The 12516-nt window shown below is 43.4% G+C and overlaps 1 protein-coding gene across 4 annotated transcripts in view; it reads left to right on the top strand.

The window, feature by feature from the left end:
- Positions 1–12516, top strand: part of TSPAN4 (tetraspanin 4) — a 501360-nt gene that overhangs the window by 148412 nt on the left and 340432 nt on the right. For all 4 annotated transcript variants that reach the window (XR_012631035.1, XR_012631034.1, XM_074885334.1 and 1 more), the window contains one exon: positions 10472–10553. The gene's annotated coding sequence lies outside the window, so the exon portion shown is untranslated. The remainder of the gene's footprint in view (positions 1–10471; positions 10554–12516) is intronic.

Raw genomic sequence — 12516 nt, 5'->3', positions numbered from 1 at the left:
TCGTCTTCAGCCTGAGGAAGGATGAGTGCAGTGCCTTATCCTAAGGACCTGGGAACATAAACGGTAGAATATGTGTTTTCCCGAGTTCCCTTAGGGCTGTAGAGAGCGCCCTGGAGGGAGAAAGGCAGCTGAGGAGAAATGAATGTTGGTAAATGGTATTAAAAACTAGCAGACAGGGCGAGATATATGAATGCAAGATACATAGGGCTGTTAAGTGAGGGAGCAGACTGTGAACCCAATTTATGCCAGTGGCATGAGGAATGGAACGAGGAAGGTGGCACTCAGTAGGTTCCCTTGGCTCCTCATAAATTTCAAAGTGGCTGCCTTTCCTTTTTTAGTATCCTGTAAAATGCAACCCTGGGACTGTCAGAAGATGCACTGGTGAAGGTGATAGGAAATGAGAGAAGAAATTTCCTCATTCTGGCCTTCATTTCCGAGATCTTCAATGATTTGTTAGTCAATTAACGGGAGGTCAGATATATCTGTAGTTTGTTAAAGTGTTACGCTGCAGTAGTGTATGTTATTCAACTTATCTTGTCTGCATCTTTAGAACCACACTTGGTGTGACAATATTTTGGGTTCACAATGATGAAGAAAAGGGTTTTAATTTTTCAGCTCCCTCTGCCCAGAATGACACTTATGCTTTGTATATTTCTGTATTTTTAGTAGGAATGTAAAGAAGTTGCTGTTTAAAACAGACACTTGGAGACCAGCTAGTTCCTAGAAATCACTTTAAGGAGAAGGGGAGGGAAGAAAGGAGAGGCAGCCTTTTGGTGTTCCTACTGTGCTTCAGTTGGCTTAAGTCTGGAGGGCCAGTCACTGGTGCTTCTGATGCTCCTCATCAGGATCCTCATTCTCTCCCCCTCTCTAATGCTTCCTCAGTCTGGGGACTCCACTAATGCCATCTCACCAGGGCCTGGACCCCTGGGGGCTGAGACCTTTTTAGCTTTGTGCTCAGCACATGTGCAATGCAAAATGACCACGTCCTCCCAGAAAGTGCTAATGAGAAATTACCGGTGAGGTGTGAGTAGCAGCTTTGCAAAGCAAGTAGTATGAATTGTTTTTTAAACTTGGGCAGTCCCTTCCCCCTTTGTCCACAGCTGACATTCAGCCCTCTAAAAACTGTGGCCTGGGTTCGTTTGTCATTGATTTCTTGTCACCCAGGAGGCCTGTTGCAGCTCTGTACGTTGTATGCTGTGATCCATCCTTGTAGGAGGGTGGTGGGAGCACCAGCAACACGTGTGGATTTGTTCTGCTTGTAAATAGGCAAAGGTTGTGTCTTGTGATCTGGTTATAAATTCTCTGCAGGTCAGCAGAGTAGTTTGATAAACATCTTGGCCTTTCCATGGGGATCTCTGCATGGCCAGTAGCTCGTTTGAAGTATATATATTTTTGACCAGTTCTACATGATCCTTAAGAGCAGTCGTTCTGTTTCCTGTCAATCTGAATTCAGCCAGATAAGGTCTCAGCTTTTTGTTGTCCTCTCTTTCTCTCATACGAGGTAGCTATTTTTCAAGAGGGTGTTTTTAAACTCTGTCTGCCTACACAAACCTCCCAGGCACAGTTACCTACACAGGGTAGGAGAAATCTCTTTCTAAAGGCATTAATGAAAGTAATTCCCTAACAAAATTCATTAATTTCAGTGAACTGTCCTCAGTGTCTGTATAGATAAGACGTCATGACTCTCAGGATTGCTCAGTAAGTGACTCCCAGGGCCAACATTAACTAACATTCCCGTTTCAGTGACCTGCTGGATCGGTTACATACGGATTCCCAATGCTTCTGGGTCTTCCATGCCCACTGGAGACCTCCCATTCCCCAGGCACTCTCTGTTTCTGGCTGCCCTGAGGCGGTGAACTCTGCCAGCCTTGCTGTAGCCTTCAGTGGTGTACGGGCCTTGAGGTACCTCTGTACTCCTCCCTGCCCCTCTTCATGGGAAACAGTGCGACAGTTTCTGTGTCCCTGGCTCTCGTATCTGTGCTCCGGAGGCTCTCCAGACCTCCAGGCCTGGGACTTGGGCTTCCTCCCAGGCTGGCAGTGCACCAACCTCAGCCCCCCATCTAGTCACAGGCAATGGCACCTCAAGCAGAGCTCTCCGTGTTTATTAGGGAAATGGTCCAATTCCTCCTCAGTGGTGCCTAGTGAGTGACCCGTGCCATCCGATGGTCCTCGGCTGGTCAGGAGAAGCTCAGTGGGGGTGTGTGCGTACAGGTAAGAGAATGCCCTGCTGTGGGAGCAGGGAGCTGCTTCTCTAGGAGGGGTTGCTTGCTGTCGGCCAGATGATTTAGTGAGAAAGGCAGAAATCTAGGAGTCGAGGACCAGAGTCACACTGCAGTACAAGCTCGAATGAATCACTTAGGTCCACACTGATGCTATGGAGCTTTAGGCGAGTGTCTGAAGTGCTTAGGTTCAAAGCTTAGCTTAAGAGAGGCACTTAGGCTAGCCTTCTTCCTCCTGTCTTTTGTGTATGCCATGTAGTTGTGTACTTGTCAGAGAAAGCGCTGTCTCTGAGTCTGTGTGCGTGTGTGAGGGTAGTCAGCTCTCAGTAAAGTGGGAATCTCATCCTGTCCAGCACTATGCCCATATTAGTAGTAGTCACAGTTTTAATGATGGTGGGGAAAGTGGGAAATATTTTATTGATTTCTAAAACAGTTAAACTCATTTAATGTAAGGGCAGCTGTTTCAAAGCTGTACGTGTCAGCCCTCTCAGTTTCACTCCACTGGCGTCACAGCTTTCTGAAAACGAAAGCCTTGTACTGTCTAGGGAGTTTTCTGCTGAACTTTTAATAGGTTTGTGATGAGGTGCTGTGCAGTTCAGCAGGTAATTGGCCTGTGTGTAACCCAAAATGTTTCTACAGGAGTATGTAGGTGAACAGCAGTTCGTACTAATTAAATAATTGCTTCCATTAAGCTGAACATAATTAATGCAACTTAGATAATAGAGGAAGGTAAGTTGGTAATTTAACTGTTTTGGGTTTGGGGCAGAATTTTCAGTGATTTACTTTGTGGCAAAGAAAGCGTTGGGAAATACTGCTACAGAACAACTTGAATGAAAAGGGATCGCCTTGCAGTATGTGTGGCTGCATATTAGACTTGTGCTGAAAGCTTTTTATACTTCTGCAAGGTTGTATGGCAGGTTATAGTTAGGGCTGGGAGGGAGGATGGGTTTTTTTGTCTCAAAAAGCTTTTAAGTCTTCAAAAACTTGAATGTACTTACAAGGTTGTGTCATTGCCCAAAGTGCCCCAGCAGTTTGCGGTCTCTCCCCTACTCCCTTAAAGAGTTTTAACTGCCTGGGGTCAAGGCCAGCTCTAATTCAGGGCAGGTTCAGGGCCAGGTTCCATGGTGCTTGGCTCCAAGCTTGAGCATGGGCTGCTTCGCAAGGAGAGGGGAGCCGAGGGCAACTGCAAGACAGGCAGGGCAGTGCCCTCACTGCCAACTTGGCAAGTCCCACTGCACCTGAACAAGAGGAGCAGGCAAGTTCAGTGCTAGTAACCAGGGCTGGCCAAGAGTGCAGTGATCCAATGGAAGGAGATGAGGCAGGCCCGAGATCAAACTAGGCTGTTGCAGTCAGGATCAGCAAGGTAGAGGGCCAGGCACAAGCTTGTGTGAACTCAGGCAAGGCCCAAGGGCTTGAGCTTAAGTGCAGCTCCATAGCAAAGGGGTGAGAGCCCTGCTGGTGGTATCTCACAGAACTTTCTCATGCTTAGCTGTTCCACACCAGTCTAGTCTCAGTTTATGGTTACATTGTTCTAGGGCTGGGCTTGAGCACGGGCAGCCAGACCCTCAGGAGAGAGGGGAGAGGTTGCAGAGCCTCTTCTGCACCCAGGTTAAATAAAAAACCCTAAGATTTTCACATACAGAAAGAGAGCTGAAGCCTTTTCACCTAATGTTGCTGGTGGCAGGCTGGCCAGGGCACTCTCTGGGATTGGAATAACCACATTAAAGACTCTGCTTGTTCTCCTCACAGATCTCAGCTTGAATCTGTCTTCTAGTCCCAAAACTACTGTCTTGCTATTCCTGAGATGAATATTTCACCAGGCCTTTGATGGTACTTGGCAGGGATTTTGTTTTTCCCATCCCTTTTCTCACACCTGAAATTCCAGCCTGGAGCGGGAAAAACTTCATGAAAGCTGGGAAAATGACAAAGCCCTCTTAATTTATCTCAATGTTCATGAGTGTTGTGTATCATCATAGGAAAGAACGTGTCCATCTCTGGCGTGGTACTGTAATGTCAGTGAAAAATGGGCATTCAACCATAGCTTGATATTTTCTGTGTTTTAAGTGCTTGTATCTAGTCCCAGAGAAAAGAAAGCCAGACTGAAGCAGGCATAGCTGGAGTGGCTGGGGCAGGATGAAATCTTTATCACCAGTCTTGCTGAGCAGAGGCCAGCCAGAGGGGTGTCCCCCAGGCACAAGCAGAAAGCATCACAACTCCTTCATTTCACAGTGCCTTGTGTCGGAGAAATTCCCTGAAAACTCCTGTTGCCAGCAGCGGTGCTGGGTGTTGTGGGACTGATGCTCAGTGAATTCCTGGTAATTTTGTCCTTGCTGCTGCTGCTGCTGCTGTTGGGGATGAATCACAATAGGTCAGTTGTCAGTGGAAGCTGGAGAGGAGGGCAAGCGTGGTCCTACACTAATTTCCTCCTTGTTCTCACCTGTGCGTCTGTCCCTGCTCTCAGAGGTCTGAAGCCATGTGCTGGAGTGTAGGATTTACCTGGCTTGTCTTGTTATTTTAAATGTCTTCTAAGCATCAGCTAAGATCAAAAAACCTCAAGTGTTCTTTAGATAAATGGCTTGCTCTTTGTAAGCAAAAGCAAAAGATTGAATTGTCTTGACATTTTATAATCTTTCTGTTTTCGCATGTTGAACCTTAAATGTATTGCAAAAGGCCCCTGTCATTTTTCTGAAGTCTGCTGGGTCTCTGCGGACTCGAGTAATATCCTCACCTCCTTGCAGTCTCATTTCTGTATCTGGTCCTGCGACCTTCAGGAGCCTGATCTGTAAGGTTTTGTTTTCCTGAGGACCACGCTGGCTTCTGGACAGTTTAGGCATACCTATTATTAAATTTTATCTGATGAGGAAATATGAAAAGATCAAATGTGGCGTTATTCTCTGGAATACCTCAGCTACGTGAGTTACATGAGGGTGGAGCTGGGTGACTTCTTGTCAATCAGTACGGTCCTATTCTCCATGGTACTGCATCTCTGTTTGAGCTGCTGGAATTTATTATTTGTGTAAAATGAGTTTTCCAGCCTCAGCTCTAATCTTATTTACTTGTGACACAAATCATTTCTATGCCAAGCTAATATGCAGGGCAAGGGAAAACATATTTAGATGGCTGTGTTGGATTTGGGAGTCTGCGAAGCTCATCATTCCTGCCTTTTCTTAGCAAATAGTAGACTGCAGCATTCTGGTACCATGCAGCCCATCAGGAGTAGATGTATTTCTGTCAAGTGAAAGAAAGAAAATTCAGTCCCTTTCTGTTGTGGTGCTCCAGGAGATGCAGAGAAGAGAAATGTGATCCCTGAGGATCTCTGCAGACAGTAAGAAGAAAATATATAGAGAAGGTGAAAATCAGCTACAGGATGCCATACCTTGAGGAATTCCACATTCAATTGACTTTTGATACCTCAGGCTTTAAGCTGTCTCTTGGTAGTAGGCACTGTAGGTGATGCTGTCTTCAGGCAGCAGACAGCACCGTGCGGGCTCTTCCAAGAACACAGGGTGGGTGTGTGGTCAATGAGCAGTCAAGTTCTTATACTAAAATTACTTTTTTGATAGTCACTTTTCCACAGAAATGACAGATTTAATGATTCTTTATTGGTGGTACAAACATTTTGTCAATTGTTCCCTCCTTGAAATAAAAACAATCCAATTAATAATGCTGAAAGGCAACATGTCACAAAAGACTGGAAAATGTACCCATTTTGAATCCTGGTGAAAAATAGAGCCTTCAGTGTGCCAGTAATTTTTTTTTTTAGATTGTTTTCTGACAAGCCTTCTCTTTGTAAGGGGTCTCGCACATCAGGGGAGACGAGGAGGTACTGACTATTTCCGTTGTGTTAGATGTGTCTGTGTGTGTGAAAGACTGGTGGTGGGGGTACTTAATCCTTGTTGCTTAAAAACACACTCCCAGGTGGGAGCTCCCTGCAAATGCTGCTAGCTAGAGCTTCTCTCCAGCTGCAAGAACAAGGACTGTGGCTCACGTTGCTGGTGTTCACATATTTAATAATCCAGGTTTGCAGTGTTCCCCACTCCCTTCAGCTGCCTGGCTGTCCCCATCAGCTGGCTCAGACCTGCTCTCAATCCTGAATTTTGGCCAAGGCTGGACCTTGGGTACCAGGGCAGGGAGGCCTTAAGCTAGAAATGTCTTCCCTCCCAGGAGACAGTGTGCCCTGTTTGTTGCCTTTAGGGTATGATGGAAATATTATTCTTTTAATCTGATCTGTTTAACCTTGGCCATACTCCCACTGCCCTTCAGATTTCTGGTTTGCATTTGCAATACTTTTTTCGTCCCCCTGGAAACTGAGCTTGCTTCATCAGTTGGAGTGGTTGCTGAAGAGCAATGAATTCCGCCTTTGTACCAGGCTTTTAAAGAAATTATTTATGATTCTAAGATGATTGGATGTGTTTCAGTGTCAGCACTGGGTACGCATTTTTAAGAGTGCTGTTGAGACTCTCATACAAAAAAATCAGCTAAGCATGTTCCTAGGATGTTATTTTATAGTGTTAAATGAAGTATTGGGTGCAGTAGTATTAAATAAAACCTTTCAATTAATTTATCAAAACATTTTCAGCACTTCTTCCTTCCAGGACAGGCAGAATTTAAACACCAAGCAAAGGAGGGGGACAGAAACGTTTTTTGACCTTACATCATATGTGTCGTTTGCTTTAACTGGGACTAGTTAGGCTGAATACATAATCATAAGCTCAGAGGCTTAATTTTTGTTGAAGGGAACTTCTGTAGCAGGAGTTTGAAAAGTCACAGTGTGATTGATGTCAAGTAAGCCTGAAGTTGCATAGGCTTTGAGCTTGTTATCTGCAATAATGTGAGTTAACCTCAGTGAACAATCAACAGCCCTAGTAATGTGCTAACAGAGCATTCAGATTTAAAGAAATGTAGATGACGACAACAAAGAGATCCTGGGTTTTTTGCCCTTTGAAAGTTAAATGAAAAAGTTTAAAGAATAACTTTGTGGTTAATATTTTGATGGGGCCAGTATGGTTTTAAAAATTTTCAACAAAATGGATGCTGACATTTCTTATTAGTCTGGTTTTCTGGCAGACATGAGAAAATAAGTTCATAAAACAAAAAGATTAAAAACCGTGAAAAGGGAAGAAGCCATTTTAGTAATGTTGCCTATAGATATGTTTCATTAGGTGGGCAGTAGAGCTGCTCCTCTGCTTCAGGCAAAAGTCCAGAATTTATTTCTGGGCTATGTGCCTGGTCAGTTGTATCTTTATATGTAGATATCTGTGCTAAAATGCAAAAGGATTTACAGCAGAGGAGTTAAAGTTGTGGTGGTCTCTAAGACTATAAGTTAAGCAAATTCTGTCTCTAAGAACATAAGTCAAGCTAGATCAAGCGATACATAAGACACACAAGCACTTTCTTGGATTGGAAACAAGGCAGAAACTTTGGATAGGTACCTTGTAGAAACAATTCCTCCAAGTTTAATTTTACTCAAATTTTTGTTTGTTTTGCTGCTTCTGCCATTTGAAAATGGAACAAGCATGGAATTCTGTTTGTTCTAATAAACTGGAAATTAAAATAAAGACACATTTGTCCCAAAGAGGTCCTTTTTAATATGTAGCATTCTCCCAAGATGTCCTCCTGTTCATGCCTCACTTCTATAAAATCCTCTCTTGAGAGCTGCTGGGAAATAGTTTGGACACATTTTTCCAGTTGTGAATAATCTCTTCCTGTATTATGAACGCACTTTGGATTGAAGACGTTATGGTGGAAAGCAGATTTTTCTATCTCAAATGGCACTCTAAGCTCTGTACCTGATGCAGTAATGCTGTTTTAAGCAGCAAAAGTGTTCAAAAGTAGGTAAAGACGTATCAGTGCAATCAGTGGTTCATAGTTTCCTTTCTCTTATAGGATTACTTCTTACTTGAAAGATCTTCTAATGCTGTGCTTGAATTATTTAATTTATGCAATAGATTTTTTTTTTTTCCTTCTCAATACTTCTCCTGAACTGAGTGTGTGCTTAAATGGGAAGGAATGGCCCTATTTCTTCTGTCTGTCTAATCTAATTAATCTATCTCATTTATTCAGTAATTAGAACATACAGTTTTTTAATATATTTATTTATTTTTTTTTAACTCATGAAGTAGAAGATGGGAGTGCTGAACATCTGTTTGCTCTTGTAGAGACTGTCTGGTTGAATAAAACACATCCTCCGAGTGTCATCCTCTTCACTTGAAACAGGTGTTTGAAGTTCACCCTTTTGGATGACTTTGAACTGAAGGCGAGGAAAGCCTACTGGGAAAATAAGTGTCAAAGGCCTTGTAGGTTTTTGAAAGAGTTAAATCGCTCTCTGATCCCACTGGTTTCAGACAGGCTATTACGTCTTTAAGCATCTTGCCTTTGAGGATTAGTCTGAACTCTTAACTGTCCATTCCTGATGGTTTCTATCACTCCAAGTGCACTAATCCTACCTTAAACAATAACTGTGGCAGTCATTGCATTGGCATAGAACCTCTTGTTATTCTGCTTATAACATTCTCCACTTAAAAGCTTTCCCTTCAGAGCCTTTCAGCCAGTCCATAATTGGCTGAGCAGAGCTCAGCTTGGGTGAAGCTGAGCAGAGCAACAGCACTTGATAAATGACTTGTTCTCAAGTTCTCTGGGCCCTGGAGGACGGGAAGTGTCAGCAAGCCACCTTTTTACTAAATCCTGCTGGTAGCAAGCTGGCAGAATGTTGATTCCCAAGCGGTTTGCCTTAGAATGGGATCTAACATCTGCACCTGCCAAGTGCCCTGTGGGCTTTGAGAAGACTTCTTGTGTAGTTTAGAAGCAGTATGCACTTGTATGTGAGTCTTACCATGATGGAAGTGAAGGGCCACGAAGATGGTTAAGGGACTGGAGCATCTCTCGTATGAGGAAAGGCTGAGAGAGCTTTGGGAAAGGGACTGTTCAGCTTTGAGAAGAGAAGGCTCTGGGGGATCTTACCAATGTATATAAATACCTGAAGGGAGGGTGCAAAGAAGATTGGAGCTGGGCTGTTTTTAGTGGTGCCCAGTGACAGGACCAGAGGCAATGGGCACAAAGTGAAACACAGGAGGTTCCCTCTGAACATCAGGAAACACTTTTTTACTGTGACAGTAACAGCACAGGTTGCCCAGAGAGGTTGTGGAGTCCCATCCTTGGAGATCTTTAAAAGCTGTCTGGACACAATCCTGGGCAGCTGGCTCTAGGTTGGCCCTGCTTGAACAGGGTGGTTGGACCAGATGAGCTCCAGAGGTCCCTTCCAACCCCATCCAGTCTGTGATTCTGTGAAGCTAAGTTTTAACGCAGAGCATCAAGCGGGCAATGACCTGACCTGGGATGGAGGTTGAATTTTCCTGCTGTCTTGTGTCCTCCAGTGCTATGGGCAGTCATCTCATTCTTTTGTCCTACTAATGACACCTTTTGCTGTTCTATTGATTTTTTTTATTTTAGTTTATTAAAACCCCTCCAATTTCTGTATGCATGAGATTTTGGGGAGATCTCAGCTTTTATTTAAAAATATAAATAAAATTTAGCCTTTGTGATTATATAGAAAAAGATCAAAAGCACAGCTTTCTAAAAAGCCAAAATACTAGGTAATAAAGAGATTCTAATGCTCAGTGTTTTATGAAAACATTTTGATTCTGGGAAGCTGATCTTTGATTTTTCTTTAGATTGACTTGGCAGTATTAGTTTCTTGTATTTTCTGTTCTTCAACAAACTTTTTTCCCCCCAAAATAATGGATTTATACATTGCGTATCTTGGATGTGTAGAATTTATGTATGCATCTTTTTTTAGCCTCAAGTCCATGAAGTGCTTGTATCTGATCCACTCTTTAATACGATTCAGATTATGCAAAGAATCTGATAATGCTACCCTGTTCTAATTAAGTGCTTGAACATGGGCCTGAGTGGAAACATGCTGTGTGGGATGTTCATAAGTGCCCGTGGGAGAAAGGAGCTTAAGTCCCATTGAGAGTGAAGAGCATGATCCCACCAGCTTGAGAACGTGATGTCTCCCCCATGCTCTGCTCCCGCGGCTGTCGGCGGGTGTTCTCATTCTGATGACTTCGTGAGCCAAGCTGGGGGTTTCATGCACATTCCCTTTACAGTCACACTAATGAAAACTCTTATACATTGTCAGGTTTTTCTCTATTAGGTTTCAATCCAGTGATTTTAGTCCAGTTAATGAGTGGGTGTCTTCTTCCCTTTCTGAAAGACACATGGGTTCTGACACACAGGCTCCTATTTTGCAGGTCCACGGTTTGCTGGTTGCGGAGAGGCCACCTCGTCAACTGGGATCACATCAGGTGCTCTGAGCTCCCATTCCTGCATCAGGTATGTGAATGGCTGTCATCAATTTATTGAGCTAAAATAAAGTTCGGAGTGAATAATTGCATTTGAATTTAAGGCCTCTATGAATGGCTTTCTAAAGAGTAGAAAAGACAGTTTGCAGAAGTTGTTATAATTAATATAATGAACCAGGCTGGTAACAGAGCTGTTGCTGCTGATGTAGATTGTGTTTCCTTGTTTCCCTCAGAGTGGGATGGCCTGGAAAGACATTGTGCTGAGCCCTTTGGGTGAGGGGACGGAATGGGCATTGAATTATTATCCCTGGATCCTCTTTTTTTTCTTGGCAAACTAATCTTACTTCAAGTGATGTGGGTACTGTTTACCTGAATAGTGAGAGCAACTCTTGTTCTTCCCAGAGAACAGATCATTTTTTTCCATTTATGGTGAAAGCTGATATATTATGAGACTTAACTGTTTAAGAAAAAAAAAAAAAAAAAAAAAAAATCCTCTCTACCAAAGTCATGTGTGAAATCTGTCCATCTCCATTCGGAGATGAGCGGCTGAGGGAACTGGGGGGGTTTAGTCTGGAGAAGAGGAGGCTGAGGGGAGACCTCATGGCCCTCTCCAACTCCCTGAAAGGAGGGTGCAGAGAGGGGGGATGAGTCTCTTTAACCAAGTAATGAGTGATAAGACAAGAGGTAATGGCCTCAAGTTGTGCCAGGGAAGGTTTAGACTGGATATTAGGAAGCATTTCTTTGCAGAAGGGGTTGTTGGGCGTTGGAATGGGCTGCCCAGGGAGGTGGTGGAGTCCCCATCCCTGGAGGTGTTTAAGAGTCGGGTTGACCCAGCGCTGAGGGATCTGGTGTAGTTGGAAACTGCCAATGCTAGGTTAAAGGTTGGACTAGATGATCTTCAAGGTCCTTTCCAACCTAGATGATTCTGTGATTCTTTCCCCTTGAACCTGCATCTTTTGTGCACAGTCTATGTATTTTGAATAGGGGAAGAAAACCAGCCCAGTCCTTCCAGTCATGTTATAAAAATGGTGGAGGTGTTGAAGAACACTCTGTGGTAAGGGAAGGACGTATAAACAGATTAAAAAGGAGGTGCTGCAGCATCTGGCACAGTTTCTGTAAGTACATAGTTGATCACCCAGCAACAAATAACTAAGACACGGAGATATGTTTAGGATAATGTCACAGAGTGCAGCCCCCCTGAAGTGGGGAGAAAAGAAGACGACCATATATTGGAGTTTATATTCAGTCCCCTCTAAAGCCCTGTAGGGAAAAATATTTCTGAATCTTTTGGAAGAATAAAGCTACAAGTAAATCACTGCAATAACTTCCAAGTGGGTAGATCTGAAGTGACGAAGCATTTAAACAGAGGGTTAGTCTTCCCCTTTTATTTATCTTAAATACTTCCTATTTTGGTCTCCTTTAAACAGATACAGTGGACATAATGACCAGCCCCAACCTCCAGTTGAAAGTCAGATTTTGTCAGAAATCTGGAAAGAAAAATAATTTCTGGTTTGCAGTTGAAACAAAAATCTGTGTGATAGCAAATGGCAAGCACTCACTGTTGATAGGCTGCTGGAGACACTCAGAAAAGTAGTTACCACTGCATGGTGTGTCTTTTAACTGGGAGTTGCAGGTGGTTATTTAAATCTGTGTAGGTCTGTGGACTTCTGCAGCACATGCAAACTGAGGATTTGACCAAGGTCTGTAGTGTAAAGCGGAATTGAAGTTGGGCATCTGATGTTAATTGCTACTAACTTCTGACTCGGCTATTCTCATGCTCTCAAAAGCTAGTGTCTATCAGGAGCTTTTATGTTGCTTGATTTTCAGTGACCCTTCTCCTTCAGCTCCGAGCTCTCTGGTTCTTTGTGGGAAAAGGTATTTTCTTTGCTTTACTATGTATCTATGACTTCCATATTAGTTACAACCAGAATTAAGATCTGTGCTATATAGTTAACATTACCCTGGGTCAATTGAATCGAATCAATTAAAGCTCA

The sequence above is a fragment of the Strix uralensis genome, chromosome 15 (assembly GCF_047716275.1).
Source record: "Strix uralensis isolate ZFMK-TIS-50842 chromosome 15, bStrUra1, whole genome shotgun sequence".
Lineage (NCBI taxonomy): Eukaryota > Metazoa > Chordata > Aves > Strigiformes > Strigidae > Strix > Strix uralensis.
The sequence above is the reverse complement of the archived record's forward strand: the minus strand, read 5'-3'. Positions and strand labels throughout refer to the sequence as shown.